Source organism: Sitophilus oryzae, unplaced genomic scaffold (assembly GCF_002938485.1).
Source record: "Sitophilus oryzae breed Bouriz unplaced genomic scaffold, Soryzae_2.0 scaffold_802_pilon_pilon, whole genome shotgun sequence".
Lineage (NCBI taxonomy): Eukaryota > Metazoa > Arthropoda > Insecta > Coleoptera > Curculionidae > Sitophilus > Sitophilus oryzae.
Genome location: NW_022147420.1, coordinates 1,612,457 through 1,624,040, shown reverse-complemented (window position 1 = coordinate 1,624,040; position 11,584 = coordinate 1,612,457). Strand labels below are relative to the sequence as shown.

Sequence of the window (11,584 nt, the reverse complement as noted above, 5' to 3'; positions counted from 1 at the left end):
GAGGAAATGTTTCGAAACATTTTCTGCAATTTGTGTCCAAAATGTTCCCGTTTTTAACAGCCACTATTTCTAAATGTGAAGAAACAAAATACCAAACTAAAATAGTCTATGTCTGTGTGTGGATTTTAAAATGAAAACAACCATCAACAATGTCTACCTCCGCCATAATTTGTTTGTCTTTTTGTCTTAAGTTTTCTCGCACAAAAAATGTCTGGCAAAAGCAAATTCATCGTTTAATTTAATAATGTACTTTCATATTCTTAATGCCTCCTCAAATAATATATCTTTATTTGTTGCTACAAAATATTTTTGTTTGAAATGTATTGAAATTAAAATAAAAAAAAACAAAAAAAAAAGAAAATTCTTGGGGATAGCGGTTTGAAGGATTGAAAAAATTTTAATGCCTTTCTTCGATATGGAAGTTGATCTATTTGTCTATTTTTTAAATTAAACTATTTACACCCTTAAAAAAGGAAATAAAATTTCCGAAAGCTTGGCGTATGTAAAGAATTGTTTAATTTTTTGCCTTCAGACCGCTATCCCTAAGAATGTTCTTATAAGTTTTTTATTTTTATTTCTATATCGTGGTTCTGAGAATAAAAATATATAAATTATTTTGTGTCCAAAACTGCTACTTGGGTACAATCAACAATCCATAATGCCAGTCTCGTTTAAGTCTCGCTTACTAGTTAGCCTGGTCAGCTAATACAAAAGTAAAATAAAATATGAATTAAAAAAGAACAGGAAACGTCAAGATCCATTATTAAAATCAGCCCGATTGAAAAGTCTAATATATACGGAAGGAAAAACAATCGGGGAAATAAAACGGCGGAAATTTACGGAGGAAAATGTGGCATCCTGACGCGGGCCGAGTTTTATTATTTTAATATAAAGCAATTCGAAATGAGCTCGCAGCTCTCTCTCTCTCACTCTCGCTCTTACCATTACTCTCTCGTTTCATAAATAATTCAACGGTGTAACAAATAACGGCAACGTTCGCCCGGTAGACAGATTTCAAAATGATAAATTAAGTTTAAATCGGCCGACGCGAATAAACGAGCAGAGCAGAGCCAGGAATAAAAGTAACTAAAGCGAAGAATCGTCGAATAATTATATTAATAAATACGACGAGGAAGTGCTCATTTTCTCTCTTTCTGCGGCGGAATAAAATCATCGGAAATAAATTAGGAATATTTTTATATTGCGGAGATGATCGTTAAGCGTAAAAGAAATGTCTGGGGAATTTTAGATGTCAGCTCAAAATGATTGTTTATACATATATCAAGGAATAAATATTTGTATAATATCTAGAAGAATGTGATTTAAAGAAATTGTAAATAAACAACAGAATATTAATATGGAATTAATTATATTAGTATATATGTATAATATTATTATTAATAACTAATATTCGCATGGAGTACTTAAATATTCAAATCTAGAATGCCGCTATACCTAAAGAAGAAAACATTCGATCAATATGTACTACCAGTCAGAACCTATGCGAGCAAAATCTGGTCATTTAAACTGACATCATAAGGAGAATGAATGTCATACAACGCTCTATAGAATAGAATATATGCTGGGAATAACAAGAAAGGCCGTAAAAACAATAGAGTGGATAAGACAAAAGACTGCCAGGACCCCATTAGCCAACACGCCACGCCAAGCGACGCCATGCTACCCCACATTATGAAGATCTGTGCGTATGTTTTTACATTTAATTACATGTATTGCGTACACGCTAGGCCCCACGTCACGCCATACCACGCTATCACACGTGTGTCGTCTGTCCCAGATCTCATGTGTTCACTCTTGCCACGTCGCAACACGTGGGTCCACGTGGGAAGCTTAAGTCTCTCAACAGGCTTAAGTCTCTCAACTGACATTGGGCAGAACACCTGGCAAATAAAACGGACAATAGATGGACCACAAAAATTACAGCATGGTACCCACCAGGAATTCACTGACCTAATATGAGACTATAATATTAGGAATATTTCCTTAAATCTTCTTATAGGGTTCACGGTAATTAATAATAGTTATTTCAAGCCAAGAATCCTCCCTTTTATACTGTTATTAATGGAATACTTAAATTTTACATTATAATTATACACAGTTCTTATTAAACAGTAATCAACAATTAATCAGTTTATTCACAATTGAATAAAATATGATACGTACTGAATGATTGAAAAAATTTAAATTTTTTGATATATAAAAGATATATCAAAGAAAACGACATACATTTTCAAAACAATTTCGTATTAAACACTCCAAAATATAAAAAGGGCGAATAATCTTCCCGGCATATAAATCCCGAAGAAAAAAAACGGAGATAAAAATAAGAAAATATAAAAAAGAAACTACAAAAACGAATTTCTTTGTTTCTTCCTTCCGGTCCGCAATAGATAAAAGGTCCTTCTCCCGCTCCCAGTCTCACTACGTAACAATCTAACGCTGAATAGAGGAGGGAACCCTGGATAGGTAAGATATAATAAACAGACAGATTAAAAGGAACATTTTCTATTAAAAATTTAAAATAGCGCCGCTCAGGGAAATACATGCATAATAGGACCTTTTTCTACCGGCTCCACTCAACTAAATATTTGGAACCTCCTTTTAAATTTGTGAAGTAATAACTTGGGGCGTAGGAACAACCCGGGTAACAATTTAAATGTTTCTATTGCGAATTTAAAAATAGGATGATACGTTTCCGAAATATAATTGGAAAAATAATAGAGACAATGTTTGATATTGTTGGTTTTAAATTATTCAGTTTCTTTTCACAATTGAGTAAATTATGAGATGCATTTAATGATCTCAAAAAATTAAATTGTTTGGTATACAAAAAATGAATCAAAGAAAACGATCTAAATTTTCAAAAGAATTTCGTATAAAACACTCCAAAATATTAAAACGGCGAATATTCTCACATAATCCCGAAGAAAAAAATGAGATAAAGAACAAGCAAACAAAACGAAGAAAATGACAAAAACACACGTTTTTGTTTTCTGGTCCGTAATAATAATCCGGGGGACGTTTCGGATAGAAGCTCCTTCTCCCGCTCTCAGGCTTACTACGTAAACAGTATAGCGCTGAAAGAGAGAGAAAAACTTCTGAATAGGTAAGATATAATAAACAGGCAGATTAAAAGGAACGTTTTCTATTAAAAATTTAAAATAGCGCCGCTCGGGGAAATACATGCATAATAGAACCTTTTTCTACCAGATCCACTCAACTAAATGGGCCTGGAACCTCAACAATTTAAATGTTTCTATTACGAATTTTAAAATTAGAAAGAGGGGTTTCCGAAACATAATCGAAAAGATAGTAGAAACAATGTTTGACACTTGTTGGTTTTAAATTGTTCAGTTTCTTTTCACAATTGAACAAATCATGAAATACATTTAATAATCTAAGAAAATTGAAATTGTTTTGTATATAAAAGACAAATCAATGGAAACGATCTACATTTTCAAAACATTTCGTATAAAACTCTCCAAAATATAAAAAGAAAGAATATTCTCTCATAATCACGAAGAAAAAAAACAGATAAAAAACAAGCAAACCCTGGATAGGTAAGATATAATAAACAGGCAGATTAAAAGGAACGTTTTCTATTAAAAATTTAAAATAGCACCGTTTAGGGAAATATATGCATAATAGGAACTTTTTCAACCGGCTCCACTCAACTAAATGGGCCTGGAACCTCATTTTAAATTTGCCAAGTAATAACTTATGGCGTAGGAACTACACGGGTAACAATTTAAATATTTCTATTATGAATTTAAAAATGGTATGATATATTTCCGAAATATAATTGGAAAAATAACCGAGACAATGTTTGAAATTTGTTGGTTTTAAATTATTCAGTTCCTTTTAATTATCTTTATTTATTATCTCTGTTCCATTTAATTATCTCAAAAAATTGAAACTGTTCAGTATACAAAAGATAAAATCAAAGTACACAATATACATTTTCAAAACAATTTCGTATAAAACACTCCAAAATATAAATGTAGCAAATAATCTAACATCACGAAAAAAAAACGGAGATAAAATACACGAAAATAAAAAAAGGAAACTACAAAAACAAACTTCTTTGTTTCTTCCTTCCGGTCCGCAATAATAATCCGTGCGGCGCCGACGTTTTGGATAGAAGCTCCTTCTAGCGCGCTGAAAGTGAGAAAGAAAACCCTGGATAGGTGAGATATAATAAACAGGCACATTAAAAGGGACGTTTTCTATTAAAAATTTAAAATAGCGCCGCTCGGGGAAATACATGCATAATAGGACCTTTTTCTACCAGTTCCTCTCAACTAAATGGGCCTGGAACCTCCTTTTAAATTTCTGAAGTATTAACTTGGGGCGTAGGAAGTACCTGGGTAACAATTTAAATGTTTCTATTGCGAATTTAAAAATGGGATGTTTCCGAAATATAATTGGAAACATAATAGAAACAATGTTTGATATTTGTCTAAATTATTCAGTTTCTTTTCACAATTGAATAAACTATGAGACACATTTAATGATTGCAAAAAATTGAAATTCGTTCTGGACCCATCTGACTACGTTATATAATTCCAATTCTCGTAGACTGTCCGCGTTGCGTATTCTTTCTTTTAATGTGCACTTTTTTATAACTCATAAAACTTCTTTTTTCTTAATTTTCCGTATAAACTCTGAAGTCATTAAACAGTTCAACGTATTCCACACTAGACTGAAAGCATAAGACGTCTAATAACAGTGATATTAAATGTTCCAATGATTTACGATGGGGACGTAAGTGTTCGTAAAATTTCAAATTATGTATGTAAACTATTTAAACGGTTGGAAATGCTGATGAAGGCGATAATGTCGAGCCAGAACCAACTTTTCTTGTTTGGTTATACCTTGCAATTAAAAGAGTGTGTCTGGGCGCATTTTAAAAGAGTAAATGAACGTATTTGCGTGTGCGTGTATGTTTTGCCGTATTAGGGAGGTTTGTTTACTTCATTTTATTTTACTATGTCCCAATATACATGATTTTACTTGCGAGTATCGCAGATAATAAACACACTATTTGAGCGTAAGCTTAAGAGCGATGAACTCAGTAATCATCAATTTGAAGTTGGCCAAACAATGTCTAGAGAAGCTGGACAATTAGGCAAAGACACTCGAGGAAATTTCTCAGAACTTACGATGGAGAAAAATTAAAGATTTTCCTTGATTTAAATAAGAACAATTTTCGGACTCTCGCGGGGTTTTAACGGGACTTAACAGGAATATCCTGAATTAACAGCTCAGTAGATTGAAGCTAAGAATAAACGGCGAATGCAGATTCTGTGGGGAAAATGGAGAGACAACCTCATCACCGAGTGCGCCGAGACGACAACTATTCGTACCATAAACGTAACCCGTATGACTGATATCGGAGATAGAGGACTAACCTCTATAAACCCGTCTCAGATACTGTATAACGCAACCTTGGGTGAAAAAGTTTATAATGAGAACTCAGATTCACCAGGTTCCGTTACAAATAGGTTCCAGCTAGCTCAGTAAATAATTAAGTAAAATATATATGCACAGAACAAGAGATAATATCAAAAGGGAGGTGTATGGAAAAAGTGTACTGATTGAAAAGTCTAAAATGTACTGGATTCGTTTAATAAATATTAAATTTAAAGTTAAAACAAATTACCAAGATCTATCATAAAATGTAGCAAATATTTAAATACGAAATAATGAAATATATATATATATATATATATATATATATATATATATATATATATATATATATATATATATATATATATATATATATATATATATATATATACTAGTAAAATGAACTATCCGTAAAATAAATTAAATCATGAATAGTATCACAAAATATTGTTGTGACTAAACTGTGAACAACCCTGATGCGTGTTTGTGATTATGATTAAATGTCTATAAAGAATAAAATGAAATTTAAATGTAAAAATCCCCTGGTATACCAAGTTCACATACGATCGTATATTTAATGTAATAAATTTTAATCAATCATAAAAGCAATAAAATAAGAGATGATTAAAGTCTTATCTGTTATCCAGTGATCGTTCCAGTCAGTCCATGAGAAAATCCAGATTGCCGGTCTTCAGTGTCACAGTGGCATTCCTCGTCACAGTGGCATTCACGTCACAAGGGCATTAGTTTCAGTACCAAATCCAGTACAAAAAATTGATAAAAATCCTACGCTAAACCGTAATCATTACTAAGAGCCAAGGAACAAGAACCCTAAAATGTGATCTATTTTAGTGACACGTTCTAGTTTGGACATAGTAAAATACCTTTCCACCATGCGGACCTTCCAAGACAAGATGGCGTCTCAACGCATGTTACTCCATGGAAAAGGGTTCCTTAACTGTCCTCGTACTCATCCCAGTACGTCCACGCACCCATCTACAACTCCTGTCCTCTAAAATAAATAGTTGTAGAAGAACCTTACACCTAAGAATGTCTCTTACCCAACCAACAAAGATATCCCTTTTCAAGGTTTCCCCGGAATTCCAACTACACACAGGCCAAGCTCAATTTCTTGCCAATCGGTCTTCTCGACCATCAATGAATTCCAAGACCGTAATTCTACTGAACAATCCCAATATGGAACGGCGACCAGCCAAAATTTCACTAGAATTTCTTTTATTTTCGGCAGAGATCAGAAGGCTTCCCTTGCTTTCACCAAGATGGTTCAAAGTCGAAAAAGGACGCGTGTTTGCAAAATCCGCAAAAGACGCTGGACTCCAAGATACCAACACAAAATCCAACACTGGCAACCAGTAAAACAAAAGACCCAAAATAAAATTTGATGTAAAATTTTATTTAATACATACGGATTGAGTGAAACATTTTATTACATCACAATAAAATTATAATAATCCCTATATGAACATAATATCTTCGGAAAATTATTAATACATTTTCCGATCATATATAAAACCGTTTAAAAAGATCGAAAACCTAATTTACAAAGACACATCTGTCAAACTTCAACGTCGGTGTCAAACGATCAGCTGACAACAATTGAAACGTCACTCTGTAAATCGTAATATAAACAAGATGAAATTTAGGGAAAAATCAACTATAATCAGGTAAAATCAATTGATTACACACAGGAAAAATACATAATAAAAATCTTTAACCCCTATGTATATGGCCGACCCAACATTCCCACTTGTTGCGTTGAAAACAGACAAAAGATAATCATATCAAGTCTATGTTCAAGAATCCTCCGAAGAAATATGCCAAGAAAATTATCCTAACACAAGCATAAGTCTAAATAAAGAATTAGTAACCACTGTAGAAAGAAAGGTAGGTTTTAAACAGACAAATTGATATTTTATTAATGAGGTTTTATATTACACAGTTATCGGAGACAACTCCATCCCAAGAAATTGTTGTGGTGAAGAGATTTAATAGATAAGATATTATTAGAAGTTATATGTACAGTTAAGAAGTAAGCTAATTAAACGTTATTATTCAAGTTATTCAAGTAAGTTTAGTTTTATTCCTAAAAATAAGCAAAATAAGTAAAATAAGTTACGGTGAAATTTTAAACCGTAACAACTGGCTTTTGTCAAAACCCTGCGACTGAATGATGAGAAACTCAAGAAAGGGGGAACTATAGATCTATAAAGTCGCGGTGATTAACATCTCCCCTCTTGGTAGATATTAAATATGGTTAGTCTAAGAATACAGAAATCTTATTAACCAAAAAAAAACTTTTTTATATCTTCTTCATATAGTACTATCTTCTAATGAAGGTTGGCAACAATCGCGGCGAAACACTGTCTATCCTGTGCAGGCTCGAAACAGTTCGTGTGAGTTCAGTCCAGTCCAGTCTCGTAAGTTTTTCAACCAAGAGCCCAAGTCCTCTTCTGCCTTCTACCTTTCCATCTATAATCAACTTCAGAAGCTTTGCTCTGCTACTGCGTTTTTTTTTATATTTGCAATTAATTCCCTTTCCTTGTTAAGCCTCCCAAAAACCTCTTCGTTGCATACATGATCTTTCCAGGGTATTTTCAAGAGTCTTCTGTAGATCCACATTTCAAAAGCTTCCAACCGTCTTATGGTGTTCACATTTTAATCGTCCATGTCTCACAGCTGTATAAGAGGAATACATAACAATGGGCAAAACGCAGACGTATGTTGATGTTGAGTGATCGGTTACATAATAGGTTTCTCAATTTGTTAAACATTGATCTAACTTGTTCTATACGCGATGTAACTTATAAGTCGGGGTCAATGTCCGATGTTAGCTAGGAACCCAGGTATTTGAACTTATTTACCGTGTCTACGTATTGTCCGTATACTCGTATGTTGGAGGTGGAATATTTCTCATACTAACGACCATTATCTTGGTTTTTGTCGTGTTTATTTTAAGGCCCAATGGATCTCTCGTCCGAACTATGTCGTCTAGAAGTTCTTGAAGAGCCTCAGGGTTGTCAGCGATAATCGCGGTGTCGTCTGCATTATTTGTTAACTTTACTTTTTTTTGTTTTTTTTTTTTACTTTTTTTATATAGCAGATATCTATCATATGTTTTTTTAATTAATTTTCCATTTAAATGTATTCGATATTCCCCTATAAATAGACACGTAATTTTGTAAATACAAATTATTTTCTATAAGCAAATCAAACGAAACAGAATTAATAACAAGGTAGAAATGCCTCCGTTGTCGTCGTTGGCTGAATTTCCACCAAACTCGAAAACAACAAAATAAACGATGGCTTCGATCGTCTCAACACAAACAGAATAAACAGATAAAATATAATTTCGAATTTCCTCGATTTGTATTACGTATACATTAGAGATGGGCCGTAATATCGTATAATTCTACCTAGTATCGATAGTTTCGTGTTCGATATTTTAAACAATTAAAACAGTAATGCAAAAATAAAACATAACAAGTTAAAATAAAATAGTATACAGGAGAGTAGAAATGCCTTAGCCCCTACAAGTCTGCTAATTCCAGCATTAAGTTCACGAGGACTTAATGTAGAAATACTTTTTTACTTCTCTGTAAACTATTTTATTTTATATTGAACCCTACTTTACTTTTAGCTCCATCTACGATTAAAATTACTACAAATTATGGATTAAGCTTGTAATAATTAGTTAACTCTAGTTAACTCGGTACTAATATTCTACAGGATGTGTCTTAAATGAGTGCAAGTATTTTTTCATCTCAGAATCAAGTTGATGAGTTGTTTTCCGAAAAAATTGTTGAAAATTTTACATTCTTCATGATGTTTTCCGGATAATTTAAAAAACTGTTTTAGAACCGCAAGTTCATTTTTCTGGAGTTTCTTAATGGTGTGTCGAAACCTTGCAATGTTGCCAGTTGCCCACATATTGGATATTAGTGACTTTATAATAAGTTTGCAGATAGATAGAAGGGGAGAAGTTAAACTTCACAACCTTATAGATCTATTGTGTCAATCTTTCTTGAGTTATAACTGAACATACAGTCTCAGGGCTTTGACAAAAGACAGTATCTGAGACGGTTTTACAGAGGTTAGTTCTCCATTTCCCATTTCTGTTGTACCAAAGTTTATGGAACAAATTGTTGTCATCTCGACGCACTCAGTGATGAGGTGTTCTGGTATTTCCCCATTTTCCCCACAGAATCTACATTCGACGTTATTTTTCAGCCCTAAAAAACGGAGAATCACTAAAAATAAGTTGAAATCAAATCAATCAAAATTTGTTGAAAATATATTTTTACATTATTCTCTAACTGACATTTTGTCCGAAGAAGCGCTTCCAAATATATATCAGTGCTTTTTTCATACGTACATAGCGTCGTCCCATTTGAAAGTCTAATAAGGTCGAAAAGCTTCTAGGTCTGGCACGACACAGGCACACGCTCGACAAAAATGACGTTTCGTCCGCCGAAGTTTTAAGTGGCGTAACAGCATTGCAAGCTATGCGGGGATTAACGTAGGATACCCTCTTGCAGCGGGATCAGGATCGGACTCCTCCAGGTCCGGATTTGTTAAATATTCATTTTAAGCAAAGAGTAGTCGCATCTCATTAAAGCGGAGGGGCGAAAGTTTTTAGTTTGGGTCGTCATTCTCCTAAAAGCGGCGATTAACGAATTCGTGACGCATACATTAAGAATGGAGCTGTAGAGTTCTCCAGCTGGGGTACAAAACTGCAAAGTTTAAAATGTACGTTTTTTGAGAAGGAAAATATATATTTTTTTTCAAACACCACAAAAGTATTAATTTCTGCGACGTGATTGACAACATAAAAAAGTCATTTTAACTCCCTAGGCATAAAAGTAAAGCACTTTTAGCATAAAAGTACGAAAATATATTATTAAATTGACATTAAGTGTCAAATTAAACGAGTGTAAAAATTTTGTGTCGCGAAATTATATTGGGTCGCGACCGTTGTACGCACAAGACATCCCCCTTTAGAACTTCGTCTGTCATGTTAAGAAATGAAAGTAAATAATAAAGCGCCTCTCGTGTTTGTTCGCACTCAAAAAATTTCAATTAATGCCTGTATATATTTCTAATATATTTTTTAAATTTACATTTTTTTAATTGTAAAGTTAGATATTACATTTAAATGGAATATATTACATAACAATTATGTCAATTACAGGATTACAAGCTTGTTTTCTAACATTTTTTAAATAAAACGAATTATAAAATTTCAATATATATGTATATTTGTCGTAGGTATGAAAAAAGTAAAATATAAAATGGACAAACGCTTAGTTACATTGCAATAAAACTTCCACTTTTAGTTTTGCAATCCAAACGCAATATTTCTATTTCACAAATAAAAATATCCGACAACACTAAAATCACTGAAACTTCCGCAGCTGACAACGAAAACTGAAAAATATAACGGCACTTTTTGTTTTGGACTTGCATATCAACATTACGCTGTACTATTATGTGTTTGTTGTTGAAATAATATAAAATATCTAATTATAACTTCTAAATTTTAATATTTTAACATGATTTTAACTACTTTTGACAATAACTAACTTTTTGTTATCAAGATGACATTTTAGACGGCAACTGACATATATGTCATAATATTTGAATCTTAAATATGTATGTAATATAATTCAAATTACTATAATGGAACTTTATACTAAGAAAACATTTATACATTCATAAAATACAACAAAGTCTAATAATATAGTTTGAAAACAATGAATATTGAATTAAAATTGAAAAAGTTAAGCGCGACCCCTTGTGTCAAAATTAGATGATTAAATTTTCACAATTTTTACACCATTTGATGACCAGTGGCGCCTCTAGTGTTTGTTCGGGCGGTTGAGCTTTTACTCCCGCTTATGGCCATTAAAGAAAAAGTTCTAAAGGGGGATGTTTTGTGGTTGTACGCGATCTGGCGCTGCTATAGCAGTTGCTAAGAACAAACGCAAACAAAAACAGAAATAATTTTCTCTTGTCCATATCTCTTGTCAAAGTCAGAATCTTCAAAAATTATAAAATCTTTCAAAATCTAAACAGTTCATTGAAAAAATTCCGAAAAGTGTTTAAAGCGTCCATTTTCAAAGTAATTATTGCT

General features: G+C 32.7%; 1 long non-coding RNA gene across 1 annotated transcript; it reads right to left on the bottom strand.

Moving 5' to 3' along the window:
- Positions 1-6,279: 6,279 nt before the first annotated feature.
- Positions 6,280-6,601, bottom strand: LOC115888603. The gene is made up of 2 exons (XR_004051286.1): positions 6,495-6,601; positions 6,280-6,445 (listed from the first exon to the last, which is right to left on the bottom strand). It is a non-coding gene; the product is annotated as an uncharacterized LOC115888603 (long non-coding RNA).
- Between the last annotated feature and the right edge of the window lie 4,983 nt (positions 6,602-11,584).